The sequence below is a fragment of the Oryctolagus cuniculus genome, chromosome 9 (assembly GCF_964237555.1).
Source record: "Oryctolagus cuniculus chromosome 9, mOryCun1.1, whole genome shotgun sequence".
NCBI lineage: Eukaryota > Metazoa > Chordata > Mammalia > Lagomorpha > Leporidae > Oryctolagus > Oryctolagus cuniculus.
The window spans coordinates 6,242,560-6,255,233 of record NC_091440.1 but is presented as its reverse complement, the minus strand read 5'-3'; positions in this window follow the sequence as shown (position 1 = coordinate 6,255,233).

Genomic DNA, 12,674 nt, shown 5'->3' with positions numbered 1-12,674 from the left:
CTCCGCACCGTCTGTCCCCAGCCTGCCTGGCCATCATTCTTCACATGTGACACACAGTGGCCTCACCCCAGGGATCCAGGCATTGCTCAGGTCTCCCCTACAGGAGACTAGCAAGGGCAGGAACATGCATTAAACATGTTTGCAATTTTAAGCCTCGTGTTTCAGCCTCTGGTCTACGATGACCTTCTTTTGCTTCTCAGCTACCCTTGTATGAGCCCAGATTTCAGCTGAGTCACACGCTTGCTGCTCTCTATACAGTCGTGGCTTCTCATTCCAAAGTGTGTGGCTTTGCCCACGTGATTGTCTTTGTCTGGAAGCTATTCCTGCCAGCCTTTGCACCCTACATACAAATTGCTATTAAAATCTGATCCGTCTTGGACAGTCAATTCCAACAATTTTCCCCCTACCAACTTTCCCTAAACGCTCCACTCAAAATAGTCCCTTCCTACTCCAAACTTCTTCAGTTACTGAGTAAATATCTATATGATTCATGTCAATATACATCAATGAATTTTAGTTACCAAGACATTGATCAAATGTCCCTCGTATCTTGCTCATTTTCTGGCATATCATGTACCCCCCTCAAATATCTGTTGAACAAATATGGCTGTAGTAATATTTAAAACATGTTCTCAACAGCCAGAGTGTTTGGGTTCAGATCTTTGCTCCTCCATGTACTGGCAGTATTAACCTTGGCAAGTAGTTAACACATTTGTGTCTCAGTTTCCAAATTGGCAAAATAGTACCTACTTTGTAAGTTCAAACTGAGAATTAAAGGGCCTAATACTCATAAACTGAGGATACTCATTTACTAAGTAATTGGATGAATTGTAACTTCAACAGAGTAATAGTCAGGATGCTAGGTGTGTACATTTTCATGAATAGGGAGTAACAAACATTCACATTTCTGGGAGTTCAGAGTTCCAGCAACAGAAGCAGAGACCGATCTAGACAGTTGACGTACAGCCTCGTAGACTTCTGCGTATCCCGAAAAGAGATAGACGTGAAGCAGGTGCATGCATAAGGGTGCACTATTCCTCTGATTGCATGAAACAGGGCATATGAGTTCAGATACCTAACCTTCTCTTGAGTTTTAAACAAGTGATAGAAGGTGAGAAGTCAAAGGAATCAGGACACAGAATGTGCAACTGAAAATGAGAGCCAGCAGTGGAAAGAAAGCAAGGCACCGGCTGCTGCTTCTGCCCTCGGACCACAGACTACCTCAGCCTATGCAAACGTCTGCAGGGAGCTTAACAGATGCAAACAAAAGTCTCCTACACGCACACACTTCCCAGATCTCAATGGAACAACAAGCATAATTCCCAAAAAAATCCTCTCCTATAAAATCAACATGCTTGTTCTATAAATCTTACACACACACACACACACACGCACACACACGGTTCTATGGGCCAGCATTGCAGTGCAGTGGGTTAAGCTGCTGCTTGCAACACCAGCAACCTATTTGGGCACTAGTTTGTGTCCTGGCTGCTCCACTTCCAATCCAGCTCCCTGCTAATGTGCTTAGGAAAGCAGCAGAAGATGGCCCAATTTCTTGGGCCCATGCACCAACATGGAAGACCTGGATGGAGTTCTAGGCTCCTAGCTTTGGCCTGGCCCAGGCCCAGCTATTGAGGATATTTGAGGAGTGAACCAGAGCATGGACGAGCTCTCTCTTTCTTGCCCTGTAACACAGCCTTTCAAATAAATAACTCATTTTAAAAATGTTTTCATATTATCTCAACCAACAGCATTATTATAAGGTGTATCATCTGAACATCTCATATCATTTCACGTAAGATTTTATGTTTTTCAGATTTTCATTTAATTATTACGGAAATATCCTTATTAAGAATATCAGTAGTTTAAGCTAAAGTTTACAATTAGCAATAGGAGCAGATGTATAAATCCTTTTTTTTTAAGATTTTATTTATTTATTTGACAGGTAGAATTACAGACAGTGAGAGGGAGAGACAGAGAGAGAGGTCTTCCTTCCATTGGTTCACCCCTCAAATGGCTGCCAAGGCCAGAGCTATGCCAATCCGAAGCCAGGAGCCAGGTGCTTCCTCCTGGTCTCCCATGGGTTGCAGGGCCCAAGCACTTGGGCCATCCTCCACTGCCCTCCTGGGCCACAGCAGAGAGCTGGACTGGAAGAGGAGCAACTGGTACTAGAACTGGCACCCATATGGGGTGCCAGCACTGCAGGTAGAGGATTAACCAAGTGAGCCATGACACCGGCCCCGAAGATGTATAAATTCTATAACTAAATATAATGTCATAGCATAAAAGGTGAATAGATTCCAGTGTGAATACAAAACATAAATTTTGATGTACTAGGACAAGTGGGCATATAGCTCAAATTTTATTTGTTCGTTTGAGAGACAGAGGAAGAGAGAGTCAGGGGAAAGGGGGGAGCAAGATGGACCAAGAGACAGCTACCACTGGTTCACTCCCCAAATACCCACAACAGCCAGTGCTGGGCGGGACCAAAGCCAGGAGCCAGGAACAACCCAGGTGCCCCATATGAGAGGGACAGGAGCCCAATTACTTGAGTCGCTACTGCTTCTCGAAGGGCTGCAAAGGCAGGCAGCTGGAATCAGGAGGCAGGACTGGAAGCGAACCCAGGCATGCGGAGATGGGAATCGGGCGTCTAGCACAGTGTCTGCGCGGTTAAGCTACACGCCCTCTCCCAGGTGACATTGCTAAGAGCAGCTGAAAGGGAGAGCACAGAGTGAGAATGTCTGTGGAACTGTCCACTCGCCCTGCTTTTTGCTATGTTATTTACCGAGAGACATTCAAATAAAGGCGTGAAATCACTGAGACCTTTCTTATTTTCAAGAAGGAAAAAAAAAATCCTGTGACATCTTGGATAAGCCAATCAAGGAACGGAAGAATCAATATAAAATGATGCTTTACTGTGTGAAGTTGACTCATTTGTGAAAAGCAGAAAAGAGATCAAAATTATAGAAATTCTTCAAATTTGCATTTTTATCAACCACATGGGGAGAAATCATGCAATTGAGGAGAAATGTGAGAAGTAATGACAAATATGCCTGGAGAGAAGCAAAGGAACACCTCTGTGTTTCCTCCGTGAGGTGACACTGAAAGCCACATGACGTCAGTAACATAGAAGGCAAAAGAGCAAGTGTCTGTCCCGGACCTGCTTGCATACACTAATGTACAGAATGCGAATGTCACAGCCCAGGTGTGCAGATACACGGGGAAAAGTGCTCAGAACTCTTGTTCTCTTTCCCACTGAATGTTCGTAGTCCATGAGACGGGCTATTTCATGTAGCTAATGACGCTTTGTGGAATAAACTGGCAAACATACCCTACGTTTAACAAATGGACCCCAAAGGCAAGTGTTTAAGGAAGATCATTTTTCATGAATGTGTTTTCTAGCTAAATGCCAATTTATAGATTGTTTACTACTCACAAAGAATTCATAGTGATATCCAGAATAAACCTTAGTACTGGAGAAAATGGTAAAAATCAAAACACAGTTCAGTCACTCAACGCACAGTTCTTCATTTTTCACTATGAGGGCCCTTCAAAAAATTCGTGGAAAATGTGTATTATGAAAAACTATTCATGAATTTCAAAATTTTTGCAGCAAAATAAACTTATCATTAAATTCCATTGTTTCACAAACTTTTTGAAGTACTTGTGTATGAATTTTAAAAAAATAAAAACAAGAGGGGCCAGTGCTGTGATGCAGTGGGTTAACGCCCTGGCCTGAAGCGCCAGCATCCCATGTGGACACCAGTTTGAGCCCCGGCTGCTCCACTTCCAATCCAGCTCTCTGCTTTGGCATAGGAAAGCAGTAGAAGATGGCCCAAGTCCTTGGGCTCCTGCACCCGCATGAGAGACTTGGACAAAGCTCCTGGCACAGCTTCCACTGTTGTGGCCAATGAGGGAGTGAACCATCAGATGAAATACCTCTCTCTCTCTCTCTCTGCCTCTCCTCACTCTGTGTAACTCTGACTTTCAAATAAATAAATAAATCTAAAAAAAAGAAAAAAGAAATTGAAGTTTTAGGTAGGCTTGCTATCAGTATCCAAGGGAGTCACAGATATCTTTTAAGTGAAGGTGCAGTCAAAATATTTTTATGATCTTTCTTATATGCATTAGTATTGCTCCAGCAACACATTGCAATATGTATTTAGGATCTTGAGTAGTCTGAAGGTAGCTTTTAATGTCAGAATGTACAAATATTAATGTCATATCTCCAACAGAAAAGTTCCCAAAGTAAACTAAACTATGGTGCAAAGATCTTAATAGGCAAGGATTATGCTTTTTGGTGAGACATTGTATTTCATGATTGATTTATAAAGTAAGTTAACTGCAGATTATTGCCATGTATTTTTTAAATTTTATGAAGAAGGTTTTTGGGGGCGAAATGCAAAGAGCTGGTTCACACACTCTGTTAGCTCAACATCATCAACAACGAAACCAGGAACTTCCAACTTGAGAGCCCAGCCTGTTCCCCCGCTCAACTTCCAAAAAGTGATTTTAATAAACACACACACACACACACACCCCAAATAGACGCCCTCTCCATTGTATCAGGGTTTGCTTTCTAGAACAATCTGGCAAAGTCAGCACCTACTACCATTCCTGAATTAGCTGGAATGTGGAACAATGTGATACAGCTCAATAGACATGGAGAGTGAGGAAGGAACCCAACTAGATGAGGAAACTTATCTAGAAGTGCTCCCAACCCTGTATCTATGAAATACATGAAATCAGTCCACCTTAAAAATGAAAAGAAAGAAAAAAGAAATATGACATGCCATCTTACCCTGGGGTACTTTCTTTCCTAATGAACTAATGCCTCTGTCTCCCTTTTCTGGAATATCATGTTTTAAAAATAACTTTATAACATAAAAACAGGTAAGTTTAGGGACAAGTGCTTGGCTCACTAATTAAGACATGGCTTGAGACACCCATATCCCATGCTGCCCAGTTCAAGTTCCAACTGTCCTAATTCTAACATCTTGCTGACGCACATACTGAGAGGCAGCAGGTGATGTCTGAAGTCCTTGGGTCTCTGCTACCCACGGGAGAGACCTGGACTGGTTTCCAGCTTCTGGCTGTGGCCTGGCCCAGCCAAAGCTGCCGCAGGCATTTGGAAAGGGATGAGCATATGAAAGATCTGTCTCTCTATTGTTCTGTTTCTCTCTTTCTCTGCCTTTCAAGGTAACGGAAAATACACTTTTCTTAGAATGGTAAGTTTATGTGGGTGCAAACAGTTTTAAAATCTATGCATACAAATGGTCTTCTTAAAGTTTATGAAAATGTGTAGTAAAAAAATTGCATAGATGTCACCATTTTTGCACCAAAATAAACCTCTCTTTTCACTTCATTTTCCATTAACCTTTTGGAATATTATTGTATCTTCTTATTTTAACTTTACCTTATTTGATTATTTATGAAGTTGAATATATTTTAAATGATTATCACTTTTTATTTCTTTAAAAATTTGCTCTTGTTCCTTATCAAATAGGTTATTGTGCTTAGTTGCTTTATGAAAATGAAAATGTTAATAGTGACAGAGCAGGAAGAGCTGGTTTTTGAGCACATTGAAGTACTTGGCTCTGTGCTAAGCGCTTTCCGTGGAAGGCACATCCTCTTGCAAACCTCATCTAGGACACGCGAGGTATCTCAGACTCAGGGCAGTGCCTCTCATGAGGGCTGGAAGGAAGACAGCAGGCTGTAACAGCAATGACGTCTGCCTGTGCTCTTCCCCACTCTTCCTGTTTGTGAGAGTCAATTACTTTGCAGATTTTCACTCATTATGTTGTAGTATTCCATCAAATGTTACTAAACATTTAAAGGTTTCATTACCTAAAGTGGTAAGTTCCCACTATCTGGAAAAATCACTTTTAGAAAACACCACATTTTCCAATAATGCTGATAAATATTGCACATTGATCTGTCAATCAGAGCAAGCTGAATTAATATAGGAAAATAGGAATCTGGGACACGTGTTTGGCCTAGCAGTTAAGACTTACTGAGATGCCCACCCACATCAGAAAGCCTGGGTCCAATTCTCAGCTCTGCTCCCACTTCCAGCTTCCTAGCTGTGCAATGCCAGGCAGCAAGGTGATGCCCCAAGTAGCTAGGTCCCTGCCACTCACAGCAGAGATGAATTAAGCTTATGGCTACCAGTTTCCACTTCGCCCAGCCCTGGTCATTGTAGGAATTTGGGCAGTTAACCACCAGTGGAAGCACACATGCTTCTCTCTCTTTCTGCCTTTCAAATAAATAATTTTTTAAAATGTTTAGAGATTTATTTATTTATTTGAAAGGCAGAGTCACAGGAAGAGAGGAAGAGACAGAAAGGGAGATAGAGAAGGGGAGAGGAGAGGAGAGAAGAGTAGAAAAAAGATTCTTTATCTGCTATGTCACTCTCCAAATGGCCACAACAGCTGGGGCTGAGTCAGGCCAGGCTGAAGCCAGAAGCCAGAAGCTTCTTGTAGGTCTCCCAAGTGGGTCAGGGGCCCAAGCACTTGAGCCATCCTTTGCCGCTTTCTCAGGTACATTAGCAGGGAGCTGGATTGGAAGTAGAGCATCTAGGACAGGAACTGGCACCCATTTGAGATGGGCTTGCTAAGCCACAATGCCAGCCCCTAAATTTTTTTAAACAAAAAGATAAATGATTTAAGGGAAACAGTTCCTCAGCTACCAAAAGAATCACCACACACCCATGCACTAAGGCTGACTTATTTTCTCCTACTCAGGGCTCAGAGGGCTTTGCACACACTTCTAATACTGCTAGCCCTTGCCACAGCGAAGGTACAGATGAGACATTCACATCAACAAGTAGCCTGGCGGATGGCAACAAGACACAAAGGAAGCTCTTGACATCAAAGCAGAGTGGGTCCCTTTAGACTAAATGCAAATATGAAGTCATTACGGTGGCAGTGATTGAAGGCCTAACAGTGGGGTTTACTCTTCAAGACAAAAGCTAAAAAAGAGAATAAACTGACCGTCCAGGGGCTAACCTGCAGTAGTGTGGTGCATGGTACATGCAGAACCTTCCTGAGGAAAAACCGAAGTCGGGATCCGTGCAGAGGGCAATGCCAGCCTCCCGTGTACCTCCTTGTCTTCAGTGAAGGGTCATCTTTACAAAATGCATGGCTCACTGTGAATCCACAGAAGGCGGCCTAAGTGCCTAGAAGAATGGATGCAAAAGACACTGAAAGGCTGGAGTGTGTAGTTGGGATTAAAAAGAAATCAAGAGAAAAAAGTGGAGCCTACACTAGCTGTTGAAGATCCAGCTACATCCCCACAAGGCTCAGAGCTCCAAATAGCAATCCAGTCACAACCGCAGTAAGAGTACTACTAATGTGCAACTGTGGTCCTGTTGACCCCCATCACACACTCTGCTGAACACCTCCCATGCACATGACATCTTTTAACTCTCACCACTCCCCCGGAAGATTGGCACCAATGATTACCTCCATCTTGCAAAAAGGACACCGTAGTGCAGAGAGGTTAAATCATGTGCCCTGGGCCTCAAAGCCAGTAACCCACACAGACTTGCACTCAGCTCTAAGTCTGAGACTACACAATTAACTAGCACAGAATTTAGAATGACATATCCCTGCACACCCAAAACAGGCAAAGCTTCTCACTTTGTTATCTAAGAAACGAGGCACACAGCACTACTTTTAAAGAACTTCCATCACTTAATCTATAATTTAAAAATAATAGCCTATTTTTTAAAAGATTGATTTATTTATTTGGAAGTCAGAGTTACACAAATGGGGGAAGGGAGAGAGTGAGAGAGAGAGAAAGTGTCTTCCATCGGCTGGTTCACTCCCTAATTGGCCACAACGACCGGAGCTGCACTGATCTGAAGCCAGGAGTTTCCTCCAGGTCTTCCACACAGGTACAGGGGCCCAAAGGATTTGGGCCATCCTCTACTGCTTTTCCAAGCCATAGCAGAGATCGGAAGTGGAACAGCTGGGACCTGAACCAGCGGCCATATGGGATGCCAACACTGCAGGTGGTGGTTTCACATGCTATGCCCCAGCGCCGGCCCCAGCCTATCTATTTAAAGCAGTAGAGGAATGGATCAAAAGTCAAAGAAGCAAGGTTTTTTCTCTTTAAGTTCCTTCATATCTCAGGTTTATCTAACAAATAACAGGGTGAGAGTCAAAGGGATCACACAAACAAGTCTAGTGTCTGCTAATACTAGCTGATAGAATCAAAAAGGGAGAGAATGATCCATCATGGGAAGCGGGATACACAGTAGACTCATAGAATGGCAGATGTCCTAAATAGCACTCTGGCCTCAGAATCAGCCCTTAAGGCATGCGGATATAGCTGAAGAGCCCATGAGAGTATTTAGGCATGGAAAGCCAAGACACCCTGGAAAAAAAAAAAAAAAAAAAAAAAAGGAAGACCTAAATGGAAGATCTCTGCGAGTGAGATCCCAGTGGAAAGAACGGGGCCATCAAAGAAGGAGGTACCTTTCTCTGAAGGGAGGAGAGAACTTCCACTTTGACTATGACCCTGTCGGAATAAGATCGAAGTCAGCGAACTTAAAAGGCTTCCATAGCCTTGGCAACTCATGACTAGAGCCTAGGGAGATTACTGACGCCATAAACAAGAGTGTCAAATTGTTAAGTCAACAACAGGAGTCACTGTGTACCTAGTTCTCATGTGGGATCTGTCCTTAGTGTGTTGTCCAATGTGAAGTAATGCTATAACTAGTACTGAAACAGTATTTTACACTTTGTGTTTCTGTGTGGGTGCAAACTGTTGAAATCTTTACTTAATATATACTAAATCAATCTTCTGTATATAAAGAGAATTGAAAATGAATCTTGATGTGAATGGAATGGGAGAGGGAGCGGGAGATGGGAGGGGTGTGAGTGGGAGGGAAATTATGGGGGGAAGCCATTGTAATCCATTAACTGTACTTTGAAAATGTATATTTATTAAATAAAAAATTAAAAATAAAAGGGTTCAGTGAATATGTCAACTCTGCTCACCCCCAGTGTGCAACACCACTCACGCTTGCCAGGGAACCCTGAGATAAGCACCTGGTCCCAGGCTCTGCACACTCTCTTAGTTTCACAGGGCTGTATCTTCCTTCTGCTGTTGGGGAAAAGAGAAGGGAAGACATTACAAGGAAATGAAGGGGCACGCCTCTGGTAAAGGAAGCAGTTAAAATGCCAGGTATCTGTATCTCACATCACAGAGTACCTGGCTTTGATTCCTGGCTCCAGCTCATGACTCTGCTTCCTGAGAGGCAGTGATGAGGACTCAATTAGTCGGATCCCTGACACTCACATAGGGAACTGGATTGACTTCTCGGCTTCTGGTTTCAACTTGGCCCTGCCACAACCACTGCAGATATTTAGGGAGTGAACCAGTAGATGGGACCTCTCTTGCTCTCTCTCTCTCTCTCTCTCTCTCTCAAAAAATAACCAAAAATTAAAAAAAAATCTAAAAAGAAACCTCATGGAGATTCACAATATTCATTTGCATATTTAAAATTCAGACCAAACCTGTAGTAAGGAAATCTTTTAAAAAAAGACCTTGGAATCCCTAAATTTCCTTAAATTATGTTGTACAAAAGAAAATACTGAAGCCTGGCAAGTAAAGGAAGCACAGGCTGCAGCCTTCAGGCCTCCCGGTTCAACACCAGCTCTGGGCCAGCAGCCTGGCCTCCTGAGCCTGCAACAAGGGATCCCCAGATGCGGCCAAAGCGGAGCTCTGCAGTTCCAAGATCGGGTCCGAGACCTCGCCAGGAGGTGGCTGGTCAGTGCACACAGACCTCACAACTTCTGTCAGTCTACCATTTCACTGATTCCGGTGTTGCCCTGAGACTGGCAGATGGGGACTTGGTGTTGTGGCCCCAAGTGAGGCGGTCATCCTACAGACAGTAAGAAATGCCAGCTCTTGGAAATGGTCCAGTAACGAGAACAACCAACTCCAGAATGAAGTCAGGAGTAGGAACATGTGCCTGACCCAGTGTTGATCCACAGCGCCCTGCCCAGTGCCCACCACACACAGGCGGGGCTCCATAAGCATGTGCTAAGCCAAACAGTCACAACCCATGCCTGTGAGTGTGCCAGCGTACCAAGCGCCTGCAATGTATCAAACCAGCCCACAATGTGTGTTTGTTAAAGGATCACTCTCCACTTGGCATAGTCCTTCCTGTGCTCTGAATTCCAGACACATGGACATATGCACATTATATAAGTGGGCTAGCTCGTATTTCTTCATGGGTTGCTTTGTATTGTTTTCTACTCATTTTATTTTTAAATTGTTTTATTTGTTCTACCAAAAATAAAACATTCTTGCTGGCTGAAAGGAATTCTGCGATTTTGTGGTGTGTCCTCAGTAGAAAACTGTAGTAGTAAGAGCGACTGTACTGAGATTGTATTAATACATTCATTCATTTTGTTTGTTTGTTTCTTCAGAGCCAGCATGCTGCAAATTTAATTGACAGATGTGTTCCCCGGACTTACAAGAGTGTCTGGCACTTAGTAGGCACTCAGTCAAGGCTCCTGCTTTCATGGCTGCAGAAAGCACATGCAAACTAGCACCACCGTATGAAAAACGCTCTGCTCTTTAGAACTCTACAGTGAAAGCTGCGAGCGCATCTTGGCAAACTCCCAGGGACTGCATGGCCGACCACCCCCCTTCACACATCTGCAGAACTCGGACCTCGGGCCTAGGAACAACTCATGCCTGTCACTCCCTAAAATGAGGGAGAAGAGGGAAGGCGCAGATTTGGGGGCAGTCAAGTGTTCTATTTTATGCAGCTCAAGTTCAAAATACAAGAACAGTTAAGAGACAGTAGGCTATACAGACTTTTTGTAGCAATTGATTTAAAAATGTTTAAATAGTTTGTTTTAAAACAGTCTAAATACAGTATGATCCAGTGGGGGATCAAAGACAGATGTTTTTAATTAGTTGTAGGAATGCAAAATTTTCATATAAAAGCTATTATTAAAATTAGTTTGGCATATGGCCCCAGAAACAACTTTTTTCTTTGCTCATATGTCTGTGCACACACAAACACAATTGTACACACACACACTTATACACACTTGGGTGCTCACACATGTGGATATGTATACAAACAGCCACCAGCAGGTGTCAAAGCAGCAGGTACTTTGCACACAGCCTGTGTACACCACCTGCAACATTTCACCTTGATTCTAGCAGTAGCTCTTAACTATGAGTTTTCCCTTTTTAAGTGAAAAGAGTTTTAAGCATTAATGTAGAAAGAGAAAACATTAATTCACTTATCTCACAAAACCTTAGCAGCATCTAATAAAGTAGGTTAGACATGCTGCCAGAAACAGCAAAAGCAGGGAAAAACTATTAAAAACAAGCATCTGTTCACCTTTCATAGAATTATATATAGGCAAGAACATTTTGCCATATTTTATAGCATATTATTTTTCTGAATCCTAACATGCAATATTAGAAACATATACTTTCTCTACCTTGTACATAAAGCACAGAGCTAAGGCATGTATCAAATGCATGAGACAATCCCCAAACCATCAGGTTGTATCAGAATTCCCTTTAGTCTTTTATGCATCTCCCTTTATGACTGTCTTTTTAAAGTAGAGATTCTTATTTATTCTGTAATCTCTCTTTATGACTGCCTTTTTAAAATAAATGCCCTTACGTATTCTATAATTCTCAGCAGAAACAGAAACCACATATGCTCAGTGTGCTAAACACATGTATTATTATCAGGTTAAGATATTGTATAGGTCAACTACAATCAATTATTTCCTAATTCTGAATGTATTTTCCTATTTTGGTGAAATGATAGACTTAATGAAAAAAATCTATGTATATTTTGTAATCATAAAACAAACATATTCAGTTTTCTATTGATCTTGTATAAGAGACAGCCATGTAGTCACACTTATAACATTTCAAGTGCTTATATTCGGACCTCCCGAACACGGTTTCTGGAGATACTCGCTGTAATTCTGACCCACTGTATCCAACGGCAGCTCCCTTACGGAGATCTCAATCTGGCATTCCAGGCCCTTCACCTCCATGCCAACAGCACTACAAAGCAAACACTTCCTCAAGCGTGGAGACAAGAATTGGCTTCTCCACTTGGCAACGGATCCTGTGTTGATGATTTTTAAAAGAATAAGTGTTCCGTTCAAGGGCCCTAGAGAGGCTCATGACTGCAGCTCTGGTCATTTGAGGGAAAAGGGAGAGAGATTATTAAAAGCCGGGGGAAGGGGTTTGGAAGAAAAGACATTTCCTTTAATTAAAAAAAAATTTAAGTAAAAACAAGTTTTCAGTAATAACATATGGGCTCCTTATAATTAGATTTAAAACACATAGATACATAGATTCACGTCTTTGATGTGTCTGGACTCCAGATCAATTATACACATGCTAATGTTCAATTTCCATAAGAATAAAGCAAATGACAATTATATGTTGGCTTAATTTTGTTTAACAAAGACACTCTTCAGACTCCTTAGCAAGAAACTTGGTTCTGTTCCATGTGGGTTCACTCCTAGAATCTACAAAATTCCATGGAGAAGAAATTAGCTAATTTGTATAATAAACATACCCAACATCCTCTCTTGCCAGGTCCCTGCTTCCTGGAATAAAAAGAGGGTGGGGAATCATAGGGGTTCTTCAACCTCCCCTCTGGATGAATC